Genomic DNA, 19,092 nt, shown 5'->3' on the forward strand with positions numbered 1-19,092 from the left:
ACCCAAAGAGTCAAAGGATAGCTACATACATGTTCAAGGAACTGGAAATATTCCCAAAAGAAAGCTAAAATATTTTGATTAACAGTTGGGAGAGAAAAGGCTGAGTAGTAAGGTGATGATTCTCTTGAGATGACGACTTACTGTGAAGCCAATGAAGCTTAGACTTCATGGCCCCTCACTTGCCTGGGCCCATCTAAGACTCTGGGAGGGTCTGAACAGTGTGTACAGGTGGTGGTATGTTTTTGTAATATTTGTGAAAATAAGGTGTTTTAACCACAATCGTTTAAGACCCCTGGTTCCTTCTTCTCTACCTCTTTCCCTTGCATTGAGTGGAATTAGAAGTATATAAGCAGCACAGGAGATATAATGATGTACAGAACATGTGTAAAATTTCTTTCAGTCACAAGAAAAGTAAGCTTGTAACTGGATGATTTAGTTCTAATTAGTTCCTAGTCACAATATGAGTTCTCTCCTATCAAAAATATACTAGATAATATATTAATGTGTAGAGTTATAAGTGTATCATATATTTTCTCCCTTTGGATGGAACTTACTTAAAATAGAATTTATCAAAATTCCTGAGTAAGACACAAATCATAGTAATCCAACAGATAAGAATATGTTTGTGTGTTAAGTCACAAGTTTTTAAGCACTTCAACTTTTGAAAACTTAGGCAGTTTAGTCAACCATACTAGAGGAAAAACTGAATTATCTTTTTGATCTCACTATAGAATGATATCACAAAATCATTATCATATGAAAAGCAATCAAAGAGTAGGGAGCCCAAAAATGTAGAAGTAACTTGATAAAAATATATTATTTTTTATGTTTTATGATTTTCATGGCATTTTAAGCTTATTTACATTTGTAGTGATTTTTTCTCAACCTAGATATTCACTTTCTTTTCTAACTTTGTATTTGTAATTTCATGTACATTTTTGAAAAAAGAGAGCTTCCTTCCAATTTTTTAGACTTCAGTTCTCACAAAATCTGAATCTGCTCAATCCTCTACTAATATATGAAGTACATGTACGATGTTGTCTTATAGGTACTCATTCATAATCAATAATGATTTAGCTTATGGTAAGGATTATATTGTATACATTTTACATAATAGATTCTATAATAAGATAGCAACTTTTGCTCTAAGAAATAAACTTTAGAAGCTGATTGCTAGTTCTTTGTACCTCGTCTGTATCCTGCGAGTGCTCAGAGTGTTCTAGTTGAGAATCTCTCCTGAGTAAGAAAAAATCATTTTAAATGGTGGGAAGAACACTTCCCACAACAAGAAATCAAGATCCTCAGAAAAATGTCTGTTTCTAAACTGGGGAAGGAAATGTACAAGAGCCTGGAATATACTATAAAGCAAAGGAGCTATCAAAGACTACTGGGGTCATGTCGAAAAGATGCAAGAACCAATGTGAACGAATAAAAAATGACTGAAATTTATTGAAACACAGGAAATATATTAAAATTCATGATTGCATACTGATAGGCAAAAGTAAAAACCAAAACTTCTTTGACTTTTTTAAGGCTTCTAGGGCATAAACTCATTCTAAAAAATTATTGTAAAGGTAAAGAAATATTTATCCTGCCTTTCTGGAAAAATTATAATTGAGGTTAAAATTATAATTGAGATTAACCAAATAGTTGATAAGAAAGATATCTGCTTTGTAAAAAATTCCAGCCAATAAATGTAGAAAGAATGAAAGAACTAAGCCATCACTTTTTGCAGATCCTATTGAAATAATGAATCTAGGAAATGATCATCAATGCTGCCCAAACAATTTAGTAAAAGGTTAATGGAGATTTTGGAAGAGATTTTTGGGAACACCAAAATCTGCTAATTACAAAAATAAAGACAATGGATATTATATACCTTCTAATGTTATACAGTAGCAGGTACACAATCCCAGCATAAAATACTTTCACCAAAAACTAAAACATGAATCTATGCAAACCTCTAGGTCTAAGTACCAACTTTCGAGAAATACAGAAGAGGAATATGTTATATGATACCATGGAATCCAACTAGCAGAATCCAAAATATAAGATGTTCTATGGGACAATGGTGCAATTTCTTCTACAAATGAATGGCAAGAGGAAAATAAAAAGGATTAAGATTATAAGAAATTAAATTAACATATTAAGATAAATTAATATTTAAGAGACATTACATTTAAATGTAACACGTGCGGTTCTTGATCTGAATAAAGCAACTTTGTAAAAGATAATTTTGAGGCAAGTAGGGAAAATTGAACATGGGCAGAGTCTTAGACAACATTAAGGAATTGCTAATAATTTTAAAGTGTGATAATGGTGTTGTAATATTTTAAAATGAGCTTATCTCTGAGATACAAACTGATATATTTACAAATAAAATGATCTACTATCTGAGATTTGTTTAAAATAATCTATCTGGGAAGAAAAAAAGTGTTTGGGGATTATAAGTGAAATATGTTGATAATTATTAAATTTGGTTGATGGAGACATGGGGATTATATTATTACAACTATTTTTAAATAATTGAAGTTTTTCTTAATGGTAGGCAAAAGTACACAGGAAGTAAATGGGAGGAGTATATACCGAAAAATATTAGTCCTATACTCTTGTTATTATTTGTTTTTGAAAATGAAAAAGTTAAATTAACTAATAGAAACATCCAGGCACGACATTTGTGAAATATCAGAAACAAATGTTATATGTAGATAGTGGTGTGCTGGTAAATGACTCTCTGAAGAAGAAATCCCTGATTCATAATCCTTGCCCATTTGCACAGTATAAGTATTCCCACCATGGTTGATTTCAACCTATTGATGTGACATTACTGAGTTTGAAAGAGCTGTGTCCCACCAGCTCTTGTGAGCCTGTATGGCCAGCTGCAGCCCACTGCTGGGGGAGATAACAGAGAACGATTACTTTTTACAGTCAGACTCTTGGTCTGATCCCAACTCTAACATGTACTCCATGTCCTTGACCAACTTAGTTTTTCTGAGCCTTTGTTTCCCCTCCGTAACATGGAGATCATAATTCCTACTATATTCAAATATAAGGATTAAGTCAGGTTACATATAAAATAGACCTACTATGTTGTAGTTACACAGCTAATATCTTTTCTTCAAGGTAAAAGAGAAGTAGAACTCTTGGTTTGGGGTGGTTTCAAAGTTTCAAAAAAAAGGAATGATGCTGATCATCTTCTCAGAGGGCTTTCTGCCCAGGATTTCTATAATTAGTTAAAATTGCAGGTTTCAAGTGCAGTTACAAACCTGCCAGAAGCTCACCAAGCTCTAATTTGGTTGAATATTAATAGGTATGCTGGGAAGTTAATGTGATATGATTGTGGCTAGAACAGAACTATCTGTTAAAGATAGGGTTTTCTGTTCAATGTGATCTGGCACTGCAAATACACAGTAAGAATTAAGTATTATCTTAGAGTTGACATGCTAAAAAGCCTGTAACTTACTTAATATTCTCCTAGGGAATATTAAGACCCAGCTGAGATGTTTCTGGCATGAATAAGATTAAGACTTATGTTGGAAATTGGAAATGTTTCCATTCATAGTTTTGATTATTGTTGGAACAGAGTTATTAATAATAGTAGTGTTTTAGTTTCCAAATTTTTTGTTTAAGTTGGGTAATTAACCATATCAGTTAAGGTAAGACTTTTTTTTCCCCCTTTTTTCTCGAACAATGTAGAAATCTAAGATTAAGGTAAGTAATGATACAATTTTCATAATTACTGAATTGTATGCATATATAAAAATCCTTTTTCAGTTCATTGTAACCAAGGCTAGAGAGAAGCTAAATTATGAGTCAAGCCCATATTTAGAATCTGGAAACATTAATACTAAAGGCATTTGAAATTCGATTTATGTGTGTGGGTTGATGTGTTCCTACTGGAATACAACTTGGAGATGTATTTTTCCCTTTGAGGGAGACTTGCATGAATCATAACTCTACATATTTTGGATTTCTGAGCAAATACTTATGAGATAAGAAGCAGTATGCTGTATCATGAATCTGAAGTTGGCCCAGTTGCCTTTGATTTTAAAAGAATAATTTTTCTTCCAAAAATTAAAACATTTACCCCTTGGAAATTTGAACTTCCAGTTTCCTTAAAACAATGCTATTTATACTAAATTTAATTTAATGAGTCATAGTAAGAATGTTTTAAGAAATTAAATGGAACAAAATAGAGTAGAAAATAGAATGTGTCACACATAGGAAGGATCGATAGTGTTTTGTGAAACTTATGTTTCAGATGTGTGTGTGTTCATTCTAAGCTGTGAAGTAAGATTTATTTCTCACTAAGTCAAATTAAAAGAAATAAAAAAAATTTTAAGATGCATTAAAATATACAATAAACAGTCCATTAAAGCAATATCCAGATTAAGAAATCTGAAATGTTATTGTTCTAAACAAAATCATCCTGGATTTAGATGAGGATGGGAGAAGCTTTAGTCTGCCTAGGTCTCACTGGGGACTACAGAGATCAATTAGGAGAGGATAGTTTTGGGGAGATGTGGTTTGGAGATGCACCTTCTGTCTGTTTTAATTTCTCTCTTAAGCAGTAAGGATATTACTATTTTTCTTGTCCACATATACATACACACATGTATAAATATGTATATATTTACATAGTGTTTCACATAGTATATACTATGTTATAATTCAGTATACACACATGTATAAATATGTATATATGTATATATATACATATTTATGTACATATATACATATTTATACATGTGTGTATACTGAATTATAACATAGTGTATTTATTATATTCTTATATACCAGCCCTATTATCTCGATTATATTTCAAGACTTCTGTAGTCAGGAGTTTTACCATTGGCTCTTTTATCTTCCCACTCATCACATGTCTCACATACACAGTAGTATGTGTTTATTAAGTCATTAATGTTAATAGCAATAATGACCAAAGTTCATCCTAACATGCTATTTGGCCATATTTATTCATATGTTTATATATTTATTTATATTCTTCTCCCACAAAGGATTTATTGCAGCTTATGGCACAAATATATAAGAAAATAATGGCTGGATTATAAATAAAAAGAACCATAATATGTTCATAAACATACACATTTTTAAATATATATTTATATACACACATACATACCCACACATACACTCTTAAATATCATAAAGATAAGTAAGAACAGAGGAAGAAATATAATCAGGCAATAAGTTTCTTCATAGTCGTTCTTTAAGCCTCATTCTTACATAGCATTTCTTGGTAGACAAAGTTAAAAACAATATATGTCAATTAAATTATTATTATTATTATTATTATTATTATTATTATTATTATAGAGAAAAAGATACCCTGAGGGGTAACACATCATTTGTCACATGATGTGTTATACAGGAGACAGTGTCTGGACTAGAAAATATCTACATGACTCTCCTGAAAAAGTTATGGTAATGAATTTTATTTCTATTCTGCTCCTCCATAAAGGATGAAGTTTTTAGGATAAATCCCAGCAAAAGTAAATCTGTGAGAAGAGAGAAATTTGTGGTCCTATAAGGAAATCTTTTGCCTGTTCTCAAGGTATTACTTAGAATATTTAGAAGAAATAATTTAAACAATCCACCCCAAATATCACCTATTTCAATCAGATTTTTAACTAAACTGGAAAGTAGAGAGTGTACTTCAGAAAAAGTTATGATTAGGGGATCAGGTCAATATTCTTTGGTGAAAACTGGTAACTTTACCAAGATTCCTATCTGATGAGTATTCTCCCTCCACACAAAGATATACTATTCTGTGACAAATATTTTGAAGGCTTGCATCCACAGCATCATCCAGGAGCAGTTTCAAAATATTCAGGAATAATTTTAGCTTATACTTTTTTTTTCTCTCTATAGCACTGATAATTACCAGCTTTCATTTAGTCTAGTGGTACTATTCTTATTTTGTTAGGCTTCATGTATATCAGGGGTCCTATTACTTTTCATACAAGCAAATATGACCCATTTGAGAGTGAGCTGGAAAGAGAGAGGACCTAATATTTGAGGCACCAAACAGAATCATTAAAATGTTCAGATACTAATGACTCATCTATTTTATGCAATGGTAGAAGAATCACTTCTACAACTACAAAGTCCATAGTATATAATATCCCAAAGATGGGTAAAGAGAGAGGGTCTGGACAACTCTGGGAGGAATCACAATAAAAAGCCTACAGTTAAATACAGGTAATAGGAGAAAGGGTATTGGACTGAGGTCTCAGATTAGGTTGGGGAGGCAGAAGAATGGAAATACCTAGAAAAAAAAGAGATAAAGGAAGTTATAGGAATGACCAGGGAAGTTTTACTTGGAGAGAAAGTAGACAAATGAGGATTGCGGAGAATAGGAAGAAATGATGAAACAGAAGATCCTTCGGCTGGTTCTAGTGAAACTAAGGAGAAGTCATCTTCAGGAAAGCATAGAAACAACTACCAGTCTTCCATTTTATTTTTAAAATATGATTGCATATGAAAGCCCATTTAGAAGGAAACAGAAGTTGTCTAATTTTGGAGAGGTCAAACAACAGTATTGGGAAATAAAATTTTTTACTGAAATTTATTTTTTAATGATCAGGTTTATTTGCTAGTCACAAAACTTAGCTAGAAACGCATCCTAGATTTATACCATGGAAGCCATCTGGTAAGAGCAGAGCTGATGCTGCCACTAAACACTGGTCAACAGACCTACATCCCATCTCTGGACACACTGCTGGCCTCCTGTGGAGATTGGATATAGTTCATGATTTGGTATGGGGCAGAAAGGAGAGGTGAGTTATGTCTGACTGGCTGAGACTAAGTCGCGTGCTCATGTCTTAGCCTCAAGGAAGGCTGAGAAACTAAGAATCTGGACATTTGGGGTCAGTCTTAGTCCATTTGTGCTGTTATAACAGAAATACCGTAGACTGGGTGTCTTAACATTCTATAAACAACAGAATTTTCTCCCCCACAGTTCCAAAGCCTGGAAGTCTGAGATCAAGGTGCAAGCAGGGTACGATTCTGGTGCAGAGTAGAATTCTGGTGAGAACCCTCTCCTTTGTTACAAATTGCCAGCTTCTCCTTGCACCCCCATGTGCTAAAGAACAGGGAAAGAAAACAAGCTCTCCTGTGAACCTTATAAGGGCTTTAATCCCATTTATGAGGACCCAAAGTCCTCACTCCTAATACCATCACATTGGGGTGTAGGGTTTCAATAAATTAATTTGAGGGGCATAAACATTCAGTCCATTACAGGCTCTTATACTGAGGAGTGAACTTGGCCTCTGCCACCAAGACTAGTAAGATATGAATTCCTCTTAGAGACATAAGGTTTACATTCTGCACACCCTTTGCCCCACCTCCCTGCTGCCACCCCCCACACTCCAAAGACAACTGTCCACTAAATTTTCTTTCAAACCTTCAAATATTCTTGAATTCTTGAATGGTTTTTAAAGCTAAAGTCTCAGGACACCCTAGAAAATACAATCCAACAAGTCTTAATTTTCTACCAGTTTAAATGATAAAATTCAAAAAAAAAAAGTAAAATAAAATAAATGATGAAATTCAAACTTACCCAGAGCCATCACCAGTTTGAACATCTAGTTAAACCTCGTGCATCACAACTTCTTAATATCAAGTGTCAACACTTTAAGTTTTGACATCAAATTCATTCTATTGTTGGTGCTTATATTTTAAATGGAACAATTGAAAATGAATCTAAATGTTTGGGAACTTACCATGTGTCTGCCCTCTGAGGCTCCCAGGGAAGCTGCAATAATGATGGTAATGCACAAACTGGCCTTTGTAGGTGCCAGCTGTATAGGCATTTCTCTTCACCAGGCGTTCTGCCAGCCACATCAGTCCTTTCTACAGCTGTTGCTCTTCCAGAGTGCAGGCACATCTTCTTTCTGTCTCTTGTTAATTGTCAATGCCAGTTACGAAGAATCATGCCAGACTGCACCCTGTTGTGGCAGTTGTACAAGTGGAGACATGGAAAGATTATCCAACTAGTTCTGATTAAAAATTCATACTCTTTTATATGTAATTAAAATGATACAAGGTTCTTAAAACATAGAATAAGAACATGAATAGCTCCTGAAAAATTCTAAAATATATAGAGTCGGAACCAAAATAACGTTTTCAAACCTTCCTGGGAGGATGCCCTTGTAAACCATTTTAGTCTCTACTGGCCTAAACTTAAAAAATAAGGTTTATTTTTAACTTTGATGACTCCGAGTTATTCCAGGAAGGTTTTCTTTGGGATTTTCCAGTGTCATTAAATGCCACAAAATATATGCTACAAAAAGTTGGATTTCACATGCATATCCTTGGAGATAAATCCAGGGCACTCTATAGGCTTATTGTTTGCACCATCCCAAACTAGGCTGAAAGATGTCAGGTAATAATGATGCATCTGATCTCGATGACCTTCACCATGTTCCTGGGACAGGCTATCATGTTACATTTTTATTAATTGTTGCACGTCTTTAGATCTAATTCATTCCTATCTATGGGTCTTTGAGCTGTTACTAATTTATGTAAGTGCTCAGTACCATGCTAATTTTTTTCATTTTATTTCAGCATATTTAATGTTATGATAAACAAGGAAATAGATTTCTAATAAGCAAATGTTGGCTCAATTGATGAGCTGTAACTTGAAGCTAGAAAGTTACAGCTTTGTCTTAGTGGAGAAGATAAAAATCCTGAAAATTCAATGGTTTCAGTCTTATGTATAATTTTATAGTTTCTGTAAGATTCAGAGAGGCTAAACACATCATTTTGTCAAATTAGGAGTAGTAACATTTAGCATGAAGCAAGTCTTCCTGACATTTTTATCAGTGCCCTAAAAGAAGATGGTAGGTTTTTATTTTATTTCCGAAGTGATTTTTGGATTTTCGGGTTACACTGAAAAGTGAGATGGAGGGTATAAATTGGAGGTGACGCATTGTCTCCAAAACACAATCCCAAAGGGGAAACTAAGGAGCAAAACTTTGTGTGGAGCCGTATTCCTTGGCTACCCTTTCCCTTTGACCTGTCGTAGCTTTGTTCCTTCTCATCAGAAGGAAATAAAGGAAGAAAGGGTTGGAGAAAGAAAACGGGCGTAATGTTACGGAACTGGCTCTCACTGGCATGAGAGAGCCAGTCGTGTGCATCTCTTCCCAAACTTAACATTATGTGACCCGTTGATAGCTTAATATCATCCATGGGGAGAATGTTTACACTGTAGAAACTGGTGCTATGAATCAGGGTTCCCTCTCCCCAAGAGTACGTTGTTAACATTTATTAACATTCCACCGGTGACCTGTTTTTAAAAGGAACATTGTGTTTCACAACCTTTCCATTATTATCACTTCCTGATTCTGATACGTCAGTGTAGGTGAAATTTATGAAGACCTTGACTATAATATGGCTTACCTTTGTGTGCTGAAGATGTATGTGTGTGGAGTTGGCATATGTTCTCTAAAAGTTAGTCAGGATGTTTTTGTTTCCTGTCTAATTACCTTGTTAGATTTCTCAGTGTGTTGTTGGTGTCTTTTCACCACCGCCCCCTTTTTTACCTCATTCTCTAATATTCTGTCTGGATTACTTAGTCTTCTCAAACTTTGACATTTTATGAAGAAGTATTCATATATCTATTGCCTGGTTAGCATGATTCAAGGCATCAAAGAGTATACAGATTCAATTCAGCAAACACTATTTGAATATCTCCTTTGCCTAAGATATTGTGCCAGAGAAAATAAGACACAGTACCTAGTCTCAAGCAACATAAAATCTAGGGAGCTAACCGCAATGCACACAACTCAGACTAATGTGGAGCATGATGTGAAAGATGGTATTAGAAAAGTACAGAAAAATCCAAGCAGAACCACAGAGACTAGAGATTATTCCTGAATGCAGAAATTAGAGAAGACTTTGTGGAGATGGAGCCATCCAACTCAATGGAGTCTTAAAGAACTGGTATGCATATTAAAATTCAACTCTACGTATAGCTTTTATGAACAGATGACTATAACATTCACACTAAATTAATTTGTGAGTTAATTTCTATTATTTACTGATGAACCAAATTAGCTTATTATCATGGGAGTCGAGAAAGCTTAACAAAAATAAGATTTTAATGTCATAAATATATGGAATTACTAGATTCAGCAGATGCCATTGCTAAGGATGCATTCTGCTCCTCTCTGTGCCCTCCATAGGTTATATTCAGAGCACCATTTATAGACGGTCCTTATGAAAAGCTTCCAATTACTAAGGACCAGTTATGTGCCAGGCACTTCTACATACATGATATCTAAGACAGAAACCAGCAAAGTAAGGAAATTGATTTTATTCAGGCTATTGTAGTAGGGAGAGTACCCCAGATCTGGAAATTAGAGTGTGTCTCCACAGAGTGATTGTACCTTAGTCTTTTATAGGAAGGCATCGACATATTGCAAGTAGGGGAACTTACAGTTGAGACTTTCCAACCAGGGAAAATCTCAGTCAGTTACATGAATAAGAAATGTTTAACTCTGTGTCTAGTTGTGTCAAGGGGAAAGCAGTTCTAATCCTAGCTAATTACTCATGAGAAACAGAACAGAAAGTTCATTAGTCAATATCTGAACCTCAGAGTTGCTCTGGGATATACTGTTATCACCACTGGGGGGAAAAAACCACTTAAAAAAATCAGAAACTGACATTCATAGAGGCTGAGAGACTTGTCTAGGCCACATAGTATATAACAGAATTAGAATTTCATCTCATAACTTTCTGGCTCTGAATCTCTTTATTATGCTATAATACTTACTTTGTGCTTAATGAATACTTTAACTAATTTTTAAAGTTAATGGAACTTTCATTTCTTTTCTTTATATATGTTTTCATGCACACGGCCTAGTTTGGAGAGAATAGCCTTCAAAGAAGAACCAGGTCAAAATGTTTAGAATTGACAGAAATCTCTTCACAGGCTGGTTTATAATCAGAGTGTGCCTCCCTCCCCATAAATAAATCTACCTTTCAAGTGAATGAGTAGAGAAAAATTCGGACTTGTATTCTAGTGTGTTAATATTCAGCGATTGCTCTTGCTATCAATCAATTAGGTATCATTGTTGTTTTTTCACCTCTGCTCTGTGGGTCCATAGTGGTTTGCAGGATGTGCTTAGAGATCCTCACAGAAGCTCTTAGCTGGATAGGGGGTCCCTATAGAAATCAGGCAGAGACCGGTTACCCAGATTCTGCCATAGCTTTTGGATATACATGTTGAACATCAAAGTAAAACAGAAAGAAAGAAAAAAAAAAAAGATCACTAAAGAAAGAAGTAAACTGTGAAATCCAGTGATCTAGGAAAACATAAAACAGATCCTGAATATATTTTTCTCCTGGAAGCTTGTGAGTTCTTGTGTTTGCTGGCCGTTGTCAGCTTCGTGGCCTCCTCGCTGTGCTTTTGACAGACAGAGCAAAGCAATGTTCAGGTGCCCTGGAATGTTCATCTGCACAGCAGGGGAATCTAACCTGGCCGGCCTAAATCATTTGGCATCTATTCCACCCTCAAATTAGTGTGGTAATTATGTGTGTAAAGTGATAATTTGTGGTTGAGTTTTGTCCTGGGGCCCAGTCATCCAATTCTTTTATTTTAAATTTTGTTTTACCTTTATAATACTGTGTTAGTAAACAGGCCAGGTGCTATTTTACAGTAGCTGCATAATATATTCTTTGAACATTAAAGCAAAAATTAAGTGCAAAACCACCCTCTGACTGTGCTACTTTCCTAAGCATGGTAATTGTGTCTTTTCTAAGTGGAAAGGAAGAATGAGCACATTAGGCTTAGGATCTGGGGTCACTGAAGCCAAGCCATTTAGGGGCAATTTGTCTTTGCTGGCAATGTGATTGGACTTTTTACCTTAGGGCAAGAAAGCCAATTTTAGTGCTCCCTTTGTGCCCGTGGTCTCCCATTCAGGGAATAACTTGGTCGTTCCCCACCCCATGCATCATTTGAGGAGCTCAGGCAATGAAAAGAAATTCTGTCATTAGTTTTGATTCCTTGTAATCTCTTGGTTTTAGTGGAAGAGTGCCAAGGCAGAAGAGAGGAAGATAGCAGAATAAAAAATAAGACAAATCGGCCAGATGATACTAGAAAATAATAGAAAATGAAACATCGGAACTCAGAACCGTGTTTACCCACTGGAAAGCAAAACAAGTGAATTATTTGTGAGAGTCAAAAGTTTTTAAAGAAAGGCATTTTGGAAGCATTGAATCTTAGAAAACTATGTTTTGAAAGAAGTCATGAACATGGATAGGTAGGGAAGGTAGTTACATTTAAGGCAGAGGAAGCTACAGTGCAAAGACTTAAAGTGGGAATGAAGCACAAATATTGACTGTAGAAAGGTATGTTCAGATGAAAAATAAGAAGCAAAAATACAGAGGCTGGCATCTGTAGAGCTGAATTTTATATGTTGCTGTCAAAGTTATAATAATTGGTTAATAGGGAATCAGACTTTCTAGGGCAAGGTTTAGAAATTTCTTTTATTCTTCTTTGATAAAGTCTTCTGAAATTTACCGAGTATGGGAGTGATCACTTTCTCAGGTTAGAATTGGCATATCTGGGTAATATTCAATAAGCAGGAGGAAGAAAAGAGCGAGCAAGAGAAACATAAGTGTGACTGGAAGGCTCATAGCATAGCTAAATCCTAATTTTTCTTCCTTTTTAGGGGGACCAAGTACTCAAGATTCCTATGAATAGATTCTTTAAGAGTAGTTCTCAAAGTGAGGTTCCTGAACTGGCATCATCGGCATATGCATCACTTGGAAACTTGTTAGAAATATCAGTTTTCAGACCCCATCCTAGGCCTATGCAATCAGAAATCCGAGGCGGGACCCAGCAATCTATGTTTTAATAAGCTCTTGTCTTAGTTCATTTTGGCTTCTATAACAAAAATACCATAAGCTGAGTGCCTTATAAACAATAGCAATGTATTTCTCATAGTTTTGGAGGCTGCAAAATCCAAGATCACTGATAGTTCAGTGTCTGGTGAGGGGGGCCACAAGGCAGAACAGGCCAGGAGCTCTGTGAGATCTCTTTGGTAAGGGCTCTAGTCCCATTTATGCGAATTCTGCCCTCGTGAACTAATCACTTCCCAAAGATCCCTTCCTCCTAATACTATTACCTTCAGGGCTAGGATTTCAAAATATGAAATTAGTGGGGGACATGGCATTCAATCTATAGCAGCCCTCCAGGTGATTCTCATGTATGCTTGAAGCTGAAAACTACTGCCTTAAAGGTTTTGTTTTCAATATAAAAGTGCTCCAGAAAGTAGAAAGTTAGCAAAATTTTCTCCTAGACTCCTTTTCTCTATGTTTTACAATTCTCCGATTAAATCTAGGAGAAAAAAAATCCCCATTAGATGCTAAGCCTTTAACACATATGGGTCTCTCTTTGACAAAGAGAAGTGTAGCTGGACTCCAGATCTACAAACAGTTGCAGGAGCATCATCCAGGCTGCACCGGGCATGGCATCATCTCCTGCCCTAAATGTACAAACCCAGGAATGGTGTTTTTTTTTGTTTTTTGTTTTTTGTTTTTTGTTTGTTTTTAAGTCAATTCTTAATCTGAGATTCAGAATTGTTCTATTCGACAGAGCCTCAGAAATCCAAATCATTAACTATTTTCAAGATGAAAAAAAAAAATAGCTGGTGATGCTGAACTTTTGATTTATGAGAATTTAGCAAATATTTGTTAAATGCTCAGAAATAACTTGCTGTTGCAATCTTTGGGGGTCAAATAAATATGGTAAAGGTAACAGACACCAGACTGAAAGGGAAAAAGTAGAGACATTAAGGGTTTGGGCACTGGATGGAAAAAGAGATAAGATATGACGGTTTGTCAATAGGAGGGAGAATGAGAGTAAGGGCAGGGACGAGCCTCAGATGAGAGGGGTGGGAGTCCAGGGTGATGCAGGAGAGTTCTTTTCCACAAAGAGAAACATCTTTTACTTAGAGTCATGGCCACTTTTTATGCATTACAATTAAAATAGATTGATTAATTACTATATGACTAAAAATAGCCACAAAAATAGTGCCATAAATAGCCATAAAACATAGATATCTTTGTGTTACCAATAATTAACATTTTTAGTTCTTGTTATATGCTAAGCACAATACTAAGTACTCTCATTTGATTTTCACAACAACTCTATGAAATAGACACTGTTATTACCATACCTGCTTAAGAGATGAGGAAACAGGCTTTTAGGAGGAAAATTACACAGCTTGTAAGTAAGCTTCTAGGATTTTAACCCAGACAGTCCTACTCCAGGATCTAAGCTCGTCACCATTCTGATATAAGTAATATAAAGAATATACATAAATCCCTCAAGTTTCCAAGATGATTCATTGCTATTTTTCCTGTTTTATCCTTTTAAAATAATTGCTTTCTGGTTATAAAAGTAGTATATGATCATTGCATCCAACTGAAAAATCCAAAGTGTATAGAAAATAGAGCTTATCCATAGTTCCATCACCCAGAGATAATTGATGTTTACATAAGCTACACTTTATTCTATGGTTATCATACTTAATGCCTCCGAACTCTCTGGTGTGCCCTTTAAGAAGCAATCAGCCCCAACTCAGACATTCTGATTCACTAAGTCTGGGTGAGGCTTACATATTTTTAATAGGTACCTTGTTCCTAGTACTATATATAGTTCAATTCCAGTTCTAAAAATGCTATTCTATACTTTAGATTTTCAAATATCCCTATGTAGAAATCTTGTATCCAGTTTATCTCTGGATTCTCGAGTACCTTAATATTTCTCATCTAAACTATCTTTTAGAGACAGGAAGGTATCTATTATAGAAGTGGTTCTTACACTCTATCATACGTCATAATCACCTAAATGACTTATTAAAACAGACTACAGGGTTTCTGATTCAATGGGCCTGAGATGGGGTCTCTATTAGTCAGAGTTCTCCAGAGAAATAGAACTAATAGTATAGATATATAGATATGAGGAGATTTATTATAGGAATTGGCTCACGTGGTTATGGAAGCTGAGAAGTCCTACAATCTGCTCCCTGCAAAATGGAGAACCAGGAAAGCTGGTAGTATAATTCATTCTGAGCCTGAAGGCTAAGAACCAGGAGCACTGATGTCCAGAGTCAGGAGAAGATGAATATCCCAGCTCAAGGAGAGAGAATTTACCCTTCCTCCATCTTTTGTTCTATATGGTCCCTGAATGGATTGGATGATCCCTGCCTACATTTGTGAGAGCAGATCTTCTGTACTCAGTCTACTGATTTAAATGCTAATCCCTTCACAGATGCACCCAGAAATAATATTTTACCAGATAACTGGGCCAGTAAACTCTCACAGGGCTCAACAATTGGCATTTCTAATAAGTTGTTGGGTGATGCAAATGCTACTGGTATAAGGATCACACTTAGAGGATCCCTGTAAAAGAGAGTCTTCCAAATGAGAGTTTCTGGTAGAAACTTGTCTTGTGGTCTTTGTAAATTACTTAAAATTCGAGGGCAAGAGCCTGACCTTGATGCAATCATTGAGAAACAAATTCAGTGACATATATTAGCATGGTTAGTGTCGTCTCTTCATCAGGAACGCCATATGTGAAAACTCTGTTCAGCTGTTTCTATGTTTCTATGACAACGGTAAAAGTGTAACAAGAATAGCTGCGGATGTTGTCAGCTAAAAAAAATCTTAACTGTCCAAACGATTGTTGGTAGCAACATAAGAGACAGTAGGACAAGGTCAGTTACATCCACTAATAGGTGCAACACCTACCACAGAAGTCTAATATATTATATTTCTTAAGGAGGGCAAATACCAGAGGAGGATCTCGATGCTCCTGGCAGTTTTTATGAATTATACATGATGCACTATTTTAAAATTCAGCAGAAAACTGCCATTTATTTTCTATAATAAAAGGTATTATATGAAAAGTGAAGTTCTGGGTAAGTAAACATGAGACACTACCAATATAATGGATCTTAAGCACATTTCTCTTTGCTCTCTAGTACCTGTTTCAGTAGACAATCAGGCTTTTAAGGGTAGGGTTGGCCTCTGGAACCTATCGGAATCTTTCCTGAATGACATACCTTATAGTACTGTCCATCTATGCTTCCAAACTAGCAACAAGTTTCTAAAATGTAACTCTTACTTTTATAGCCCCTCGATGCTGGAATAATATAAGTGTATTGTTATATATATGGCATTCAGCATTGTCTTAGTCTATTTGGGTAGTTATAACAGAATACCATAGGCTGGGTGGCTTATAAACAACAGAAATTTATTTCTCATGTCTTTGTAGACTGAGAAGTCCAAGATCAAGGCACTGGCAGATTTGGTGTCTGGTGAGGGCCGCACTTCCTAGATGGCTAGCTTTGTGCTGCAACTTCATATGGTGAAAGGGGCAAGGAATTTCTCTGGGTTCCTTTTTTTTTTTTTTTCCATTTTTTAAAATTAATTAATTATTTTTTATGGTGACATTGGTTAATGAAATCCGATAAGTTTCAGCCGTATGCTTTAACACTAAGGCATATATATATTTACAGTGTGTTCACCTCTAATATTTAGATTTCTTTCTGTCGCCACATGTTTGACCCCCTTTACCCTGTCTACCTCCTCCCTCCTCTCCTACCCTCCCCCTCCCCTCTGATAACCACTAGTTTATAGTCCATGCCTATGAGTCTCTGTTTATTTGTCCTGTTCATTTGTTGCTTTTAGATTTATGTCCCACATATAAGTGATATCATGTGATTTTCAGCTTTTTCTGTCTAGCTTATTTTGCTTAACATGATTATCTCAAGGTCCATCCATGTGGTCACAAATGGCAGTATTTCATCTCTTCTTGTGGCTGAGTAATATTCCATTGTATATATGTATCACAGCTTCTTTATCCAATCATTTATTGTAGGACACTTCAGTTGCTTCCATGTCCTGGCCACCGTCTGAGTTCTTTTTAAATGGGTTATAATCCTATTCATAAGAGCTTCTTGCTCAGGACCTAATCACCTCCCAAAGGCCCCACTTCCTAATACCATTAATTTGAGTATTAAGATATCAACATATGCATTTTGGGGGAACATAAACATTCAGTCCATAGCAAACATTTATTTGTCAGGTATCAGAAATACAGAAAACCCACTTCAAGACTATTTAATTTACTCTAAAACTTGAATGTTAAAATTAGAAAAATCTCCCATAGCTAGGAATTACTGCAGTCATCTAGGAGAATTCATTCACTAATTATTCAGTCAACAAATATCTATTGAGCACTTTTCTACATTCTAGGCATTGTTGTAGATTCAGGGGTAGAACAGTGAAAACACGTACACACACACACACACACACACACACACACACACACACACACACACACAAACGGTCTTGACCTTCAAAGAACTTATATTGAGTGGTGATGAATTCTATCTTATTTTATGTCTTCTAGAACCTTGCTATGTAAAAGGCCAACAGTGTGCATGTCACTTGGGTAGTTGTTAGAAATGGAGCATCTCAGACTCCATCCCAGATCTCCTGACACAGAATCTGTATTTTACTTTACAAGATCTCCAAGTGATTTGTATCCACTTTAAAATTTGAGAATTGCTGCTCTAGAAAACATAACCTGAGGCAAAGATTAAAGTTCTGATTTTATTTGAGAGTTCAGGCCTAGGAGAGTAAGAATAAGGGGAAAAGGGAAGCTAGGCGAGAGGAGCTACAAAGCCACGAGATACTGTGCCTATTATGTCAAAATGAATCTGGAAAAGGCATAGCGGCTCAGTCAGCAGGTGGATTTCTTCAGCATGTGGAACTCCTTCTCTAGATAACTTGCAAGGAAGATTCACACTTCGTTCCTTCCTGACTCCTGCTTTCTGCTGATTGAGGTTTACCCTGCTACCCCCCGGCCCCGGCCCTGGCCCCGGCCCCGTGCCCCAGGGAACTTCTGGGTTAAAGTACTCAAGTCTGAAAGTAGAGGGGTGGGTGCAGACCAAGAAAGAGAAAAAGAAAGGAGCAGTTGAGGATTTCTGAGAAGACACACAAAGTTCATGTCTAAAAAAAATATACATGGAAAATTCCACCCCCATAAGGAGTGAATTGAAATGGCAGTTATTTGTCAGTCACCGGAAACACAGAAATCTCTGACAGACAGAGTAATTCATCCTAGAATTTTCAGTGTTAAATTTTGTCATCATGACTAGGAGCTACTAAAGTCCTTTTTAACGTTCATTAGTCACTCCCTCATTCCCTGAATTATGACTACTGTTCCTTCGAGAGCTATTTTTCCAATTATTTAATTATTTAATTATTATCTGATGATTTTAATTATTATTTAAAAGCTCCTCCCCATCCCTAGATCTCTAGCCTGCCTTCCCACATTTGTTGATATCTGTGGTATATTTACTGATATTTTGAGTTTTAAATATTCACACCCATCTCTACTCCCCAGTGTATTGGCCCATACTGCACATATGTCTGTTTATTAAATATGATTATGCTCACATTCTCATCCATGTACAAGCCAGAAACCAGTTCCAGATAGAACCAAACAATCTGGGTCAGTAGATAAGTAAACAGAGGCATCAAAGGTGAAGCCACATATCCCAGAGTGAGGTGGACCCAAAACCTACCAGAAGCCACTGCACACAGTCTCCCAGACCGTTCCTTCCCAGAGTGCTCCCAGGATGCGAAAATCTCATTCAGATCATTCATTTTCACTCTGTCTGGAATCTATGGAAATTATAAAAATGTGACTAATATCTAAATGTCAAAAGTAGTTATTCCAAAGTGATGAAAATATAAATTTTTATTTTTACAATTTCTTGTGCTTTTGAAAGTTTCTATGATAGAACTATACTGTTTTTACAATGAGAAAAAAACATTTCAATTATTTTTATTGACTATTTTGTTAAGAAAACTCTTTTAAGAACAGAAAAATGAAAAACTGGACTGACATGGCAGCCATTAAGTTTTAATTATTGGCATATTTTATAAACAGTAGATCTTCCTAAAGTCTAGTCTAGAGGTTAGAAAACTGTAGATTTCCACAGCTCCCAAAATATAAAGGAGAAAATATTTTTCTCAGAGCAAAAG

General features: G+C 35.7%; 1 protein-coding gene across 7 annotated transcripts in view; it reads left to right on the top strand.

Annotated features, from left to right (window-relative positions):
• The window catches only part of ZNF385B (zinc finger protein 385B), a 351,566-nt gene that overhangs the window by 205,941 nt on the left and 126,533 nt on the right, over positions 1-19,092 (top strand). The gene's annotated exons all lie outside the window — the stretch shown is intronic.

The sequence above is a fragment of the Rousettus aegyptiacus genome, unplaced genomic scaffold (assembly GCF_014176215.1).
Source record: "Rousettus aegyptiacus isolate mRouAeg1 unplaced genomic scaffold, mRouAeg1.p scaffold_m13_p_2, whole genome shotgun sequence".
Taxonomy (NCBI): domain Eukaryota; kingdom Metazoa; phylum Chordata; class Mammalia; order Chiroptera; family Pteropodidae; genus Rousettus; species Rousettus aegyptiacus.